Raw genomic sequence first — 14,027 nt, 5'->3', positions numbered from 1 at the left:
AGTATGAAGCATAATAAAATATTAAAAATGTATGTTCTATTGAAGTATGAAATATATGCAAAATATGCAATTTCCCGTCTAAAATATGATAGAAATATAATCGTTTCGTAAGATCATTTTTACTGATGCACAGCAGTGCAAAAATAGGTGATGGTGTTTACAAGGTAAAAAGAAGAATCATGTATAAGTGATCTGCTACAGCTGTGACATGGTTTAAATGGTCTTCTGATCATAGAACATTCACTGGTTTACATCTGAATTCCAGATATATGGCATTTTTATATAGTTACATTGATCCAGCTTGGACCATACCTGTACAGTGGGTATAGGAAAGAATCACCCCCCATTAAAATATTCACATTTTGTTGCTTTTCAGCCTGAAATGAAGTCAGACACAGTTTTTGTTTTATCCAGCTGTATTTACTCATTGCAACTTCTAACATCCAAGTAAAAGATAAAAAAAAAAAAATGACATTTTGCTGTTATAATGAAAAACAAAACCCTGAGTTGGAAAAGGATCACCCCCCTTCTAAAAATTACTTGTAAATTCAGTCAGGTGTAGCTAATCACCTTCTCAGTGGCACACAAAGCCATTTGACTTTCAACTGTGATCAGCTGTGGTCATTTAGATTAGCTCAGCATGAAAAGAGCTTTCCTGGAGCATTTTAGTCCCTGGTAGTGCAACTGAAGCAAACGATCAACTATGGGTGGCAAAGCACTGTCAAAAGATCTCCAATATAAAGTTGTAGACAGACACAAGTCAGGAGATGGAAACAAAAAAATGTAAAAAGCTTTATCAATACCTAGAAGCACAGTGAAGTCTATTATGGAAGGTATTTGGTATCAACACAGACCCTCTCTGGATCAGGATGTCGCTCCAAACTGGATGAAAGAGCCAGGGGGAAACTGGTCAGAGAGGCTACCAAGAGGTCTACAGTAACTCTGGAGCAGTTGCAGGAATTTATGACAAAGAGTGATTATTGTGTGCATGTGACAAAATATCACTAACGCTCCACAAATGTGGCTTGTATGGGAGGGATGCAAAAAAAAAAAAAAGCCACTCCTCAAGAAAGGCCACATGCAGTCATGACTGAGCTTTGCCAAAACACACCTTGAAGACTGTGAGGCCACATGAGAAAATGTGTTATGGTCAGATGTGACTTAATTGAATTATTTGGCCTCAACACCAAACAATATGTCCGGCGGAAATCCAATACAGCTCACCAAGCAAATAACACCATTCCTGCAGTAAAACATGGAGGTGATAATATCCTGTTATGGGGGTGTTTCTCTTTAGCAGGGACAGGAGCACTTGTCAGGATAGAAGAAAAATGGATAGGGCAAAATACCATCAAATTCTTGAGGAAAATCTGCTGCCCTCTACCAGGAAGTTGTCAATGGGAAGAAGGTTTACCTTCCAACATGACAATGACCCAAAGCACAAAGCAAAAATGAACACACAGTGGTTGAAGGAGAAAACGTCCTTGCATGGTTTAGTCAGAGCCCAGACTTAAACCCCATTAAAAATCTGTGGAATGAATTGAAGACTGCAGTCCACAAACGATCACCATCAAATTTAACTGAGCTTGAGCAGTTCAGCAAAAAAGAGTGGGCAAATACTGTAAAGTCTAGCCGTTCAAAGTTAGTAGAGACATATCCCAACAGACTAAAGGCTGTAATTAAAGCAAAAGGTGGTTTAACAAACTACTGACACAAGGGGGTGATCCTTTTCCAACTCAGTGATTATGTTTTTATTTATTTTTTATGACATGTTAGTGTTATATCTTTCACTTGAATGTTATAAGTTATACCGAGTAAATAAAGCTGGATAAAACAAAAACTGTGTCCGTTGTCATTTCAGGCTGCAAAGCAACAAAATGTGATTATTTTAAAGGGGGGGGGGGATTATTTTCTATACCCACTGTAAGTACTGTTACTACAGTGATAGCTTCTAGATACTGTGCCATGCAGCTGCACTATTGCTAACTAAACACAGGATATCGGCCCCCTTGGCACGGGCACCATCCAGAGGACACTTTATATTTTCTCAATTGATTTGAAGTGTTCTTTGCTTGCAGGAGGTGGATATCTTGATGCCACTGCCCCACCTCCCCACCTTATCCAAATAGAGAATGCTTTGATATTATTATTATTGAGAAAATGCTAAGTGTTCTTTAAATGGTGCACATACCAAGCGAGGGCGCCAGTGTAAATGAGTCCTCATAGTAGAGTGGGGAAAGTTGAAGACCGCTTTGCAATTTCTATTGCTGTCTGTGTCTTCCTGTTCTGTGAACCCTATTATCTTTTTTTCTTACCCTGGTGTCACAGTAATAAAAGGTCAGAAAAAAGCAATAGATACCATAAAAACTTAAACTGTATGTAAACTTAACAAAAACCTTTTAGTACACATTTAGTTATATCTGTTCGAAAAGTGCAAAAAAAAACTACCTGTGAATCACGCCAGCAATTAAGAGGTGCCCTGTGTCCTCTCCACACTTCCTGTGTTATCTCAAGGGGGTTGATTTACTCAAACTGGAGAGTGCACAATCTGGTGCAGCTCTACACAGAAAACAGTTTTTTTATGTCAAAGCTTAACCGCTTAAGGACCGCCCACATACATATATTGAGGCAGGGCGGCCCTTAAGTGCAAAATCACGTTTCTGCTAAGCAGAAACGCAGGTCTCTGGTTTCCCCCAAAGCACCCCCCCCCAGTTAGAAAGCACCCCCTAAGGACACACTTAACCCTTTGATCGCCCCTTGATGTTAACCCCTTCCCTGCCAGTGTCATTAGTACAGTAACAGTGCATTTTTTTTTTTTTAGCACTGATCGCTACAATAATGTCACTGGTCTTCAAAAAGTGTCAAAAGTGTCAGTTAGGTGTCCGATTTGTCCACTGCAATGTCGCAGTCCCACTAAAAATTGCTGATCGCCGCTGTTACTACAAAAAAAATTCCATAAAAACATCCCATAGTTTGTAGAAACTATAACTTTTACGCAAACCAATTAATATACACTTATTGGGTTTTTTTTTTACCGAAAAATATTTAGCAGAATACATATTGACCTAAATTGATGAAGAAATGTGATTTTTTACATTTTATTATTGAGTATGTTTTATATCAGAACGTAAGACCCCTCACACTGAAGGCGCTTTTCAGGCGTTTTAGCGCTAAAAATAGGGTCTGTAAAGCGCCTGAAAAGCGCCTCTCAAGCCTCCCCAGTGTGAAAGCCCGAGTGCTTTCACACTTTGGCGGTGCACTTGCAGGACCGAAAAAAAGTCCTGCAAGCAGCGTCTTTGGGGTGGTGTGTATACACCGCTCCTAAACCACCCCTGCCACTGTAATCAATGGGCGCTTAAGCAGCGGCGCTTTACGGGCGCTTTTAACCCTTTCCTCGGCCGCTAGCGAGGTTAAAAGAGCCCCGCTAGCGGCCAAAAAGCGCCGCTTTAACAGCAGTAAAGCACCGTTAGTTTTAGCGGTGCTTTACCGCTAACGAGGCCCGCGCCCCAGTGTAAAAAGACTCTAAAAAATATAGTTTTTACTTAAAATTTTCAGTCTTTTTTTGTTTATAGCGTAAAAAAAACTAAAAATGCAGAAGTGATCAAATACCACCAAAAGAAAGCTCTATTTGTGGGGAAAAAAGGGCATCAATTCTATTTGGGTACAATGTCGCACTACAGCGCAATTGTCAGTTAAAGCAACACAGTGCAGTATCACAAAAAACAGCCTAGTCAGGAAGGGGGTAGAACCTTCCCGAGATGAAGTGGTTAACTGAACAAGCTGAAGTTAGAAGCCGATTGGCTACCATACAGAGCTGCACCAGATTTTGCACTCTTCAGTTTTAGTAAATCAACCCCAAGGAGTATAATTTACTCTCCCAGTTCTTATCTTGGATTACAGAAGGATGAGCCTCAACACATTAGAGAAAATAACATGGGGGGCAATAGCCAGCAACACTGATCATTGTATTGTGACAGTAGGGCAGGCTCCCCACTGTCAGAATACAATAACACAGCGGGAGGGATTCCCCCATCCACCTCAAATGTATGGATCAGGGAAACCGTTTTTTTTTTGTTTTTTTTCGCTGAATGAAAAAAATTATCAATGTATGGGCTGGCTGCTTTACAAAATGAAAAAGGAGCTGTAATGCACGAGTATTGTGTGTGTGGGAAAAAAAAGCCTAATGATTATCTATGGTTTAAAACAATGGTCTCCAAACTGCGGCCCGGGGGCCAGATGTGGCCCTTTGCTTATCTTTATCCGGCCCTTCTTCCCTCTGATAAAAGGCACTATTCGCCTCACTGACACAAACTATGGGGCATAATTTCTGTCACTGACACCAATTATGTGGCATTATTCCTCCCTCTGACAGCTACGATCGGGTACTATTTCTCCCACTGACACCGATGGGACACTATTCCTCTCCTTATTCCCACTGACACCTCAATATTTTACTCTTGCTGTCCACAGTCCGGCCCCCCCTAAAATCTGAAGGACAGTAAACCAGCCCTTTGTTTAAAAAGTTTGGAGACTGGTTTAGGCGTGCACCGCGCCTGCCGCATGCTCCGTGACCGCAGACTCTATGTCCGCTGGGTGCCGGTGATCATGTCACGGAGCAGAAGAATGGGGAGGTGCCTTTGTAAACAAGGCATTTCCCCATTCTGCCTAGTTATATGACAGAGATCTACTGCTCCCTGTCATCAGGAGCAGTGATCGCTGTCATGTGAGTTTCAGCCCATCCACCCACAGTTAGAATCACTCCCTAGGACACACTTATCCCCTTGATCGCTCCCTAGTGTTTAACCCCTTCCCTGCCAGTGTCATTTACACAGTAATCAGTGCATTTTTATAGCACTGATCGTTGTATAAATAACAATGGTCCCAAAATAGTGTCAAAAGTGTCCGATGTGTCCGACATAATGTCGCAGTCATGTTAAAAATCGCAGATCGCCGCCATTACTAATAATAAAAAAAAAAATAATAATAAAAATGCCATAAAACTATCCCCTATTTTGTAGACGCTAGAACTTTTGCGCAAAAATATGTAGAAGAATACATATCGGCCTAAACTGAGGAAAAAAATATGGTTTTTTATCTATTTTTGCGGGATATTTCTTATAGCAAAAAGTAAAAAATATTGCTTTTTTTTCAAAATTGTCACTTTTTTTTTGTTCATAGCGCAAAAAATAAAAACCGCAGAAGTGATCAAATACCACCAAAAGAAAGCTCTATTTGTGGGAAAAAAAGGACGTCAATTTTGTTTGGGTGCAACGTCGCACGACCACGCAATTGTCAGCTAAATGGCTTTAACTGACGTAAATCCTTCTGGGGGTGAAGTGGTTAAAATATACATGTACTTCCCCTATGCACATTCACAATTGCTAGGAACATGATTTCAAAACATTAAAAAAATTGCAATGATAAGATTATTACAATAAAGCAGATTGCTTTCACAAGCATTTCTAAGAAGAAGAAAAAAAGGCAGACTATAAATTCCCTTTAAACTCCTGCAAGATTATAGAAAGAAATACTCAACTTTTTTCGATGAATTCCCTGCCCCCGACATTTGTGCTCGGCACCCTCTGTTTAATACCATTGCATCTTTCTGTACCGTCTTTTGCTTCAGATGGTTTCATTGAACTTTTGCAGATATAATGGCAGCCATTACACAAGGTAAAGAAACCTCTAAGGGGCTATAACACAGAATTAGTTTTTCAACCCAATTCTCAAAGCACTAAATTAATTTAACACCTCTGATGGTTCTTAGCACTACGAGACCTGAAACTATATCCAGGAGGAGACGGAAGGACTTGTAAAGGCAATCTTTCTCAAGATGCCCAATTAAATAAATATTGTATGCTAAAAGTAAACATACCCCAGCAGCCTGTGGCTTGTAGTTCCCCTTTACCTGGGCAGTCTTAAAGGGTAACTCCACTTTCTTGGAAAAAAAAAATTAGCAAAAAAATAAAAAAAAGCGTATACAATTTTGACTCAAGTCATATTGTAATTGTATGTTATTAAAAATGTACTTTTCTTTTAAATCTGCAGCTATGTAATTTTCTGTAAAATGTAATGCAATATGGCTACCTGAAGGTGTTCTTTACACAGATGGTGTACAATATGTCATTTCCTGCTTGTGTGATTGGCTTACTGATTCTCCCAGAAGTCTGCACCAAGATACAAATTCAATTTTGAGCATCCCTTCAACTAAAATGGCATTTTTGTTGATACTCCCAAAGGGAAATCCCATCTAAAGGGATGCAGACCCTGCAATTATCCTCATTGGAGCCCTGCAGGTGCAGCAGCTGATTGATAAATATAAAACCACTTCCATTAGCTTAATTCTGCCCATGGTCACAGACAAACAAACAGCTATTGCTTGAGAATAACAAAAGGTAGAAATCTGTAATAAACAGGGCTGCAGGAACTCCGCCTTTCGGAGTTCGTCCTTGTCTCTACTCCTACCCACCTCTGAGCACCGTTACTTGGTTCCACCCCCTATCCACCTCCCAATACTGCCCCTTTTAGAAAATACAGAACCAAGTAACATTTGTGGTACTTAGTAATATGTATGGAATTTGTTAAAGATAACAAGAAAAGCAGTAAAAAGATCCCCTGCAGCCACCAATAGACCCCTTCTCCCCCCCCCCCCCAGCAACAATGGATGACCTGCAAAAAATACCCCCTCCAGCAACAATAGACCCCTGGCAGCAACAACAGAACTCCCCCCACAGGCGTGCTTTAATAGACCCTCCAACAGCCAGCTACAATAGACTGCTCCCTCATCAGTAAATCCCCCCAACAACAACTGACCCCCCAGCAACAATAGATCCTCCGCCAGCAACAATAGATCCACCGCCAGCAACAACAGACCTCCCCCTGCAAAAATAGATTGCTTCCAGAGACAACAGGTCCTCCAGCAGCAACAATAGACCTCCCCAGCAACAATAAACCCCTGCACCTCCAGTAACAATAGCCAGCATCAATAGACACTGTAACACAATCCAGCACCCCTTGCCATTACATATATTCAGTGCTGAAGGTGCCGGAATTGCGTTCCCCCGCATTCCTGCTCATTCCTGCTGAAAAAAGCCCTGGTAATAAAGTTTGTTCAAATCTGTGCAATGCGCAGAGATCACCCAGAGGGGAATCTTTTTTCTCAACAAAAGTGGAGTTACGCTTTAAGCAGGGTAAACACACACAGTTTTTTTTTTTTCATTTAACCAGTGTGTTAAATGACAAAAAAACAAACACAAACAAGCAATGCACATGCAGGAATCTTCCCCACAGCTCTCTTGAACAGAGAGAGAAAAAGCCACATGTACCGAAATTCGCAAATTTGGTATTTCAGGACGTGTATACCCAGATTTAGAATGTTCATCAATGACCTTTATAACTAGCAGCCCACTTAAAATGATATTTCACATTTGGTGAATGCTAGAGAGTAGGGATGAGCTTCTGTAAGGAAGCTGTTGGTGCCGGCCTAATCAGCATGGAACGACGTTACCACCTGACTCTCCACCTTGTCTAATGTTTTGCATTCAGGCTGTTTTCACACTGAAAGAGGCGGCCGTTAGCGGTAAAGTGCCGATCGTTTTAGTGGCCCTTTACCGCTGTTTAAGTGGTGCTTTTGCGCTGCTTTTCGGCCGATATCGGGGGGGTTTTAAAAACTCACATGTTTCAGCGCTGGACTAATGTAAATATGCAAAAATATGTATACCTAAACTTCAGCTTTACAGTGTATTTCCACTTTTGAAATCAAATGGAGATAACCGCTTTATATCTGTTACATGTCCCCATTCATATAGCATAACTTTAAATATTTAAAAATTTCTGCTTATCATTTTAGATGTTCTTTTCTGATAACTTTAGCACTGAAAAATCTTTCTTAGTTCTCTTTGTGCTTGGGGGTGGGGGGGCAGGACTGGAGAGCTGTATTTGAAATAATAAACCTTGACTGAACTGTGCTTGCAGATCTCATTAATAGCTGTAAACGCGATGTAAACACTGTCCTAACAAAGGGTTAAAGATTTAGAAGTCGGCATCCTTTATTGTATGTTAATGAGGGGAAACTAAAGCTGGTCATAGATGGGTCATGTTTTTTTCCGTTTACACAAGTAATTGAGGGAATCCTTCCTGATAAGACATTGTATTCTGACAGAATACACTGATCAGTGGCTGCAGGCGCCGATCAACAAAGTTTTCCAACATTCCCGTTCCGTTGAACAGGAACACCCACACATGGATCGAAAATTCGGACAGTCCCTGCATAACCGGACACATTTCAATCCATCTATGGCCAGCTTAAGTGTATCCTTCGGAAATTGCTCAGAAATGCTTGCAGTCTGCCATAAGCTCTTCTCTTTAGAAACATCTAAATGTAAGAAATACAGTTGTTTATTTTTCTTAGGTATGTTGTGTGAATTTGAGCACATACCAAACATATACATGTTGTATACATATTTTACTGCAAAAGTAGAAATACACTTTAAAACTTGCTGCCCACTGCCCCATTTGCTGCCAGAAGTGAAGAGAAGAATCTCTGGTTAAAATATATGTCAATAATAGACAGAGCTAACACAGGACTGGCACCTCTTTCCCTATTCCCATGTGATGGCACCAATGCTGGTGTGCCAACGATGGAGGCCGAAATTGAACAAATTGTGTACTCCCTCTAGTGCAGTGGTTCTCAACTTGGGGGTCGGGACCCCTATGGGGGTCGAATGATGATTTGCCAGGGGTCACCGAATTCTGGTCTGTTCCAGAACAGACCCTGGAGCTTGTGGCCGTCCACCTGAGCTGTTTCTGGAGCCAGCGGCTGCCCACTCAGCCTCCTCACAGCCACCCTTTCAGTTCCCAGCATGGCTAAAGACTAGAGGTCAGCTGACTGGTGAGGAATGTTAAGTGGGAGGGGCTGGAGGAGACCCTACCTCCTGATTTCGTATAAGTGTCACTGCTAAGAGACACCACAAAGTTGGAGACACAGTGAGTAACACTACCTGTGATTATAGTTGCCATTAAAAGTCCCCATTATAGTTCTCAGTTTTTAGATCAGCAGATGACCTTGATCAAGAGCACCTAAGTTGGCCAATCAGAACTCCCCCCAGCATTGCCACTCATCCCAACTCCCCGCCATCACTGCCACTCATCCTGTTCCCCCCAACCAAGGAGTAAGAGAAGGAATAAAAATAGAGAATACATGGAAGGGAGATGACAATAGGGGGAGGAACAAAGAAAGAGGGAGAGAAAGATTAAGAGAAAGAACAAGAAAGACAGCTAGAGAGAGGGATGGGGGAAAAAAACAAGAAATTAGGACAGAGAGATAAAAGGGAAAGAAAGGAGAACAAAGAAAGAGTGGTACATCCTAAAATGTACCATAAGGGGTTTTAATACTGTACGAGTGGAAGGGACTCAGGGAGCGCAAAATGTCCATGGGTTAGGGGAGCAAATTACTTGTCTTGGGTGCTGACAACCCACGCTATGAAAATAATTTTACTGTTAGGTGTCCCCACAACTTGGGAGATTTTACCAAGGGGTCACGGCACTAGAATGTTGAGAACCACTGCTCTAGTGGCTAAACTACAAACCTACTGAAACCTACTACAAAACTACCTAACCTACTTTTACAAGTATGTAAAATTTGACAGTCACATTAAAGAGTACATTTTTCTTTTAGACAAACACTATAATAGTAATTCAATTTATGTGCATATGCTTGTTACTAAATCCCAATCTGTGTCATAAATAGTGCCTCATCCCTATTGGACTGTAATTACTCAAAAAGGGGGAACCAGATGGGACTTTAGTGGTACCAGAATGACCAATAGAAGAAAAAGGTAGTAAAATATAAACTTTATTGACAAGGATTAAAAATGACCATCCATCAAAAGTATATAACAGATAATGCATCAGTAAAGCTCTGCATCATATGAAGTTCCATCCACTAAGGTGTCTTTCAGATGGCAACAAGAGAACCTCCAACCGTTTCAACTCATAAATAGTTTTCATCAGGAGGAAAATAATATAGAAAGGGAAAAAAAAGAAAAAAATGATGTGGTCCGTGGCACCATCAGTAATTGGCCTCCATCCCAAATTTGGACAGAAAGAAAGATAATTTTAGTCAGGGGGACTTTGAATGAGGCCAATCCCTATATAGAGTAAGGACAGGGAATATAGAGCACAGTATAAATTGTATGAGTTTATTACATAATATCCAACAAAAAGGGTATTTTTTTGGATTTTAAATGAGAGATGTATACCAAAAGGCAGTCAGTCATTGCAAAGAACATTTTACTGTACCTTGTGAGATCATATGCAGCATACTCAATGACAAAAAGTGCATACACAAAATCGCATAAATGCAAGGCATGTTAAAAACCACATATACATATTGACGCCATAGTACTTTGGCATATCATGGGATGAAGACAAGTCCTACACAACTTAGGCCACTGGAAGGGCTGGATGGTATTTAAAAGTCTTGAGTGGAACAATGTAAAAGGCAGATAAAATCATCTGTATGGACATCATGCATCTATGTAGGCCCGACTTGTTTCAATGGGGTATACCAACTCTTCAGGGACGAATGCAATGGTGATGTCAACTGCATAGATGTGAACAGAGGATTGGAGCTGCTCGAGATGTCTGTCATGGGAGCCGAGGTAGAGACACGTGGACAAGCCGGGAGCACTGTGGATTCCCCAAAGACAATGGCAAGTATAGGTGACAGTGAGCCAACACTTCTTGTTGGTTCACATAGAACTGGGAACATAATCACAAGTGAATGCTTACATGTGAGGTGCTGCCAGGAAAATGATATATTCTAGAATGTAAATATATGTAAGTATCCATTATACACCAAGTTAATAGTTGTACAAAAATACAAAAAAAAATTTTTTTTTTTTGTATACCTATTAACTTGGTATAGAATGGATACTTGTATATATTTACATTCTAGAATATATCATTTTCTCCTGATAAAGACTCTTTACGCGTTGAGGTTCTCTTGTTGCCATATGAATGACATCTTAATAGATGGAACTTTATATGATGCAGAGCTTTACTGATGCATTGGTTGTTTTATACACTTGATATATGGTAATGTTTAATCATTGTCAATAAAGTGTATATTTTACAACATATTATTTTATTAGTCATTCTGGTACTGCTAAGTCCCATCCAGTTCCCACTTTTTGAGCAATTACAGTTCAATTTAGGTGCTCACCGATGACGCACTATACTTTTCCTTTAATGAATGTGATTGTGCGGCGTGCCTGATCCCCTATAATGACCTGACTCAAAAAATAAAAAATAAACTCTCTGAAGGAAATAGAAGCATGAGGCATAAGTGCTTCCATGCTAGCACTTACAGTATTGTACATAGAATACAATACAGACATTACCTGCACCCTACTGTCACTCTCCTTATACAATGTATACAGTACAGTAAAAGCAGTATAGTACATCTGTATGTTCTTGGCTGTGCTGGAAACCGTTAAAATACATCTCCAGCCTCCAATGTTGCAAGGTATTTTAATACATCATCTGTTGAAGTCGGACCCTGTCTCCTATTGTGGAAGACATATTGCATTGTGCAAAGCACTGCACATTTATATTTCATGTGTGAATTCCAGCGGTTTTTCTGTACTTTAAGCGGAATCTATGCTACATACCAGCTGCTCTGGATGAGCAGTTAGCCAAAGTAGAGCAAAGGAATGTTTTGCATGCTTCCACATCTATACTAAATTAAGAAATAAACTTTTTTTGGTTTCTGTTGGAAAACGAACATGTAAATACCTACTATTTTAATTAGACATAATATTCTCTGTATTCATATTTTAATATGGATATGTTAATTGAAGCTTTTTGTGTGAAATCTCACCAGATAATCCCAAAAGGGTCCATTCAGACCTGTTTAATCTTGTGCGTTGTTAACATGTGTATGTATTGCATTAGAGTAGCCCATTCATTTTGAATACACTGCTAACAGAAGAAAATGAATCAAAATACAGACAAGTAGTATTTTTTTTCTTATGCAGTGTAACACAAGGCATGGTATTGTGTTACTGTGCATTGTGGTGCGGTGCATCATGTGTGTTTGAACTGCATTGGGGTGCCATTTAAAATGAATAGCACAGAAAGGTGGCAACACACGTAGTCTGCATTTACACATGTGGTAACGTACCACAGCGCAAAAAATGTGTTTCAGCCCTGACAAATATTAGAAATTGATATTAGAAGTATTAGAAACTTGGCACTATTAACAACCTAAGTTTAAGTGTAAGTGTCCCATGTCGCCTTATCCGTAATTTAAACTGTTCAGAGGTCTTAGTCTGATGCCACGATGGAGTCTTATGTAAGATTCTGATACTCGAGTTGTATTATTGTCATACGTGAAAATTTTCTATGTTATTGAAGTACATTCTGTATTCAATTTACATGGCTGTATGACTTTGTGACATCTCAATAAAACTTTTACTTTATTTAAAAAGAAAAAAAAAAGAAACATTAGAAATGGACAAGTTGATTAAAGTGGTTGTAAAGGCTAAAAGTTTTTTACCTTAAAGCCCCGTTCACATGTAGAGATTTGGGATCACGGGCAGAATCACCGTTATTCTGCCCTATGATTCCAAATCACACTGCAATGCTGGCAAAACAGTATGTGCGTTTGTGTGCCATTCATTTTCAATTGCACCTAAAATGCGGTGCAGTTTTTGCATTGAGTCAAGCTTGTCATCCAAAAAAAGAGCATGTGGTTCTTTTGGGTGACAAGCTTTGCGCAATAAATCACACAACTAAAATCGCACCACGTTTTAGGTGCCATTAAATGGCACAGAAACACGAGTCCTGTGCTTTGTCAGCATTGCAGTTCAATTTGGAATTGCGGGCAGAATTATAGCAATTCCACCCGCAATCCCAAATCGCTAAATGATAATTTACAACCATTTCAAAGGTGCCAGCTGTATTAACTATCAGCTATAGGTGTTAAAGTTACCCAATTTCCTGGCCAATACAAAAGATATGAAATGCATGCTTCACTTTACCAACAAAAAATATGGAAGCCCATTTAATATAGGAGTATGGCTGAAGGCTGAGGTCATTTATCTGAATTGGTTATAATTGGTCTTTGGTTGTTAGTTAGAGAACTCAAAGCTGGTTGACTCTTCTCTGGATGACAAGAGAACCCAAAACCATAAAATGAACATCAGCATCTTTAAAAAAAAAAAAAAAAGTATAGGTATTTATTGTATGATAAAAAGGAGCTCCTCAAAAAGCAAAATGCTTGCTGATAACTATTTATTCTGAAATAGAAGACCAGTAAGTGAATGATCATCATGCAATTAAAGCTTTATAAAGCATTGCCAGACAAGAACACACACTTACAGTAGTAATAAAGAGATGACCTCACTTCAAACACTCAAACATTCCCCCTATTCAGATGCAGGCCTTAAGGCGTTTGTTCATCCATGCTCTATGTGGACAAGTAAAGTCACAATACTTACCTCCTCGCCAACCGTCCAATGTTCCCTCGCTGGCATCTTCTCCATGGCTTTTTCTGTCTGAGTGCTGGTCTTTGGACATCTTGATTGGCCGGTGCAGGATGACGTAACTGTCTTAAGTAGCTCTTTAAACTTTCCAGAGAGAAATGCATTAGGGGGCGGAGTTTGAGCAGGATGTGCAATAAACTTTTAAAGACTGGTATCTCGGTGCAGCATTTATTTTTCTTGGATCACGGACAGTTAAAGTGGTTGTAAAGGTAAATAAAAATATGTGCCAGCCCTTCTGTTCTATCACTCTATCCTACACTGTGTAAATGTTTCTATAAAACGATGCCTGTAAATACCTCATCTCATATCTTTTATGGCTGGTCACATGACTTTCAGCTGCTTTCCTCCTCTGAGCTAAGGGCTAGAGATCCCCTCTGACATCAGCAGGGGAGGTCATGTGACTGCTGTGCTGGCTGCTCTGTCCCTTCCGCTGTTGCCCTTAGATGGGGGAAGAGAGCGGCCAGAGGTCATGTGACTGGC

At 40.1% G+C, this 14,027-nt stretch overlaps 1 protein-coding gene across 1 annotated transcript in view; it reads right to left on the bottom strand.

Moving 5' to 3' along the window:
• The window catches only part of FGD3 (FYVE, RhoGEF and PH domain containing 3), a 375,576-nt gene that overhangs the window by 75,294 nt on the left and 286,255 nt on the right, over window positions 1–14,027 (bottom strand). The window lies entirely within an intron of this gene.

This window comes from Aquarana catesbeiana, linkage group LG07 (genome assembly GCF_042186555.1).
Source record: "Aquarana catesbeiana isolate 2022-GZ linkage group LG07, ASM4218655v1, whole genome shotgun sequence".
In the NCBI taxonomy this organism is placed as follows: Eukaryota; Metazoa; Chordata; class Amphibia; order Anura; family Ranidae; genus Aquarana; species Aquarana catesbeiana.
The sequence above is the reverse complement of the archived record's forward strand: the minus strand, read 5'-3'. Positions and strand labels throughout refer to the sequence as shown.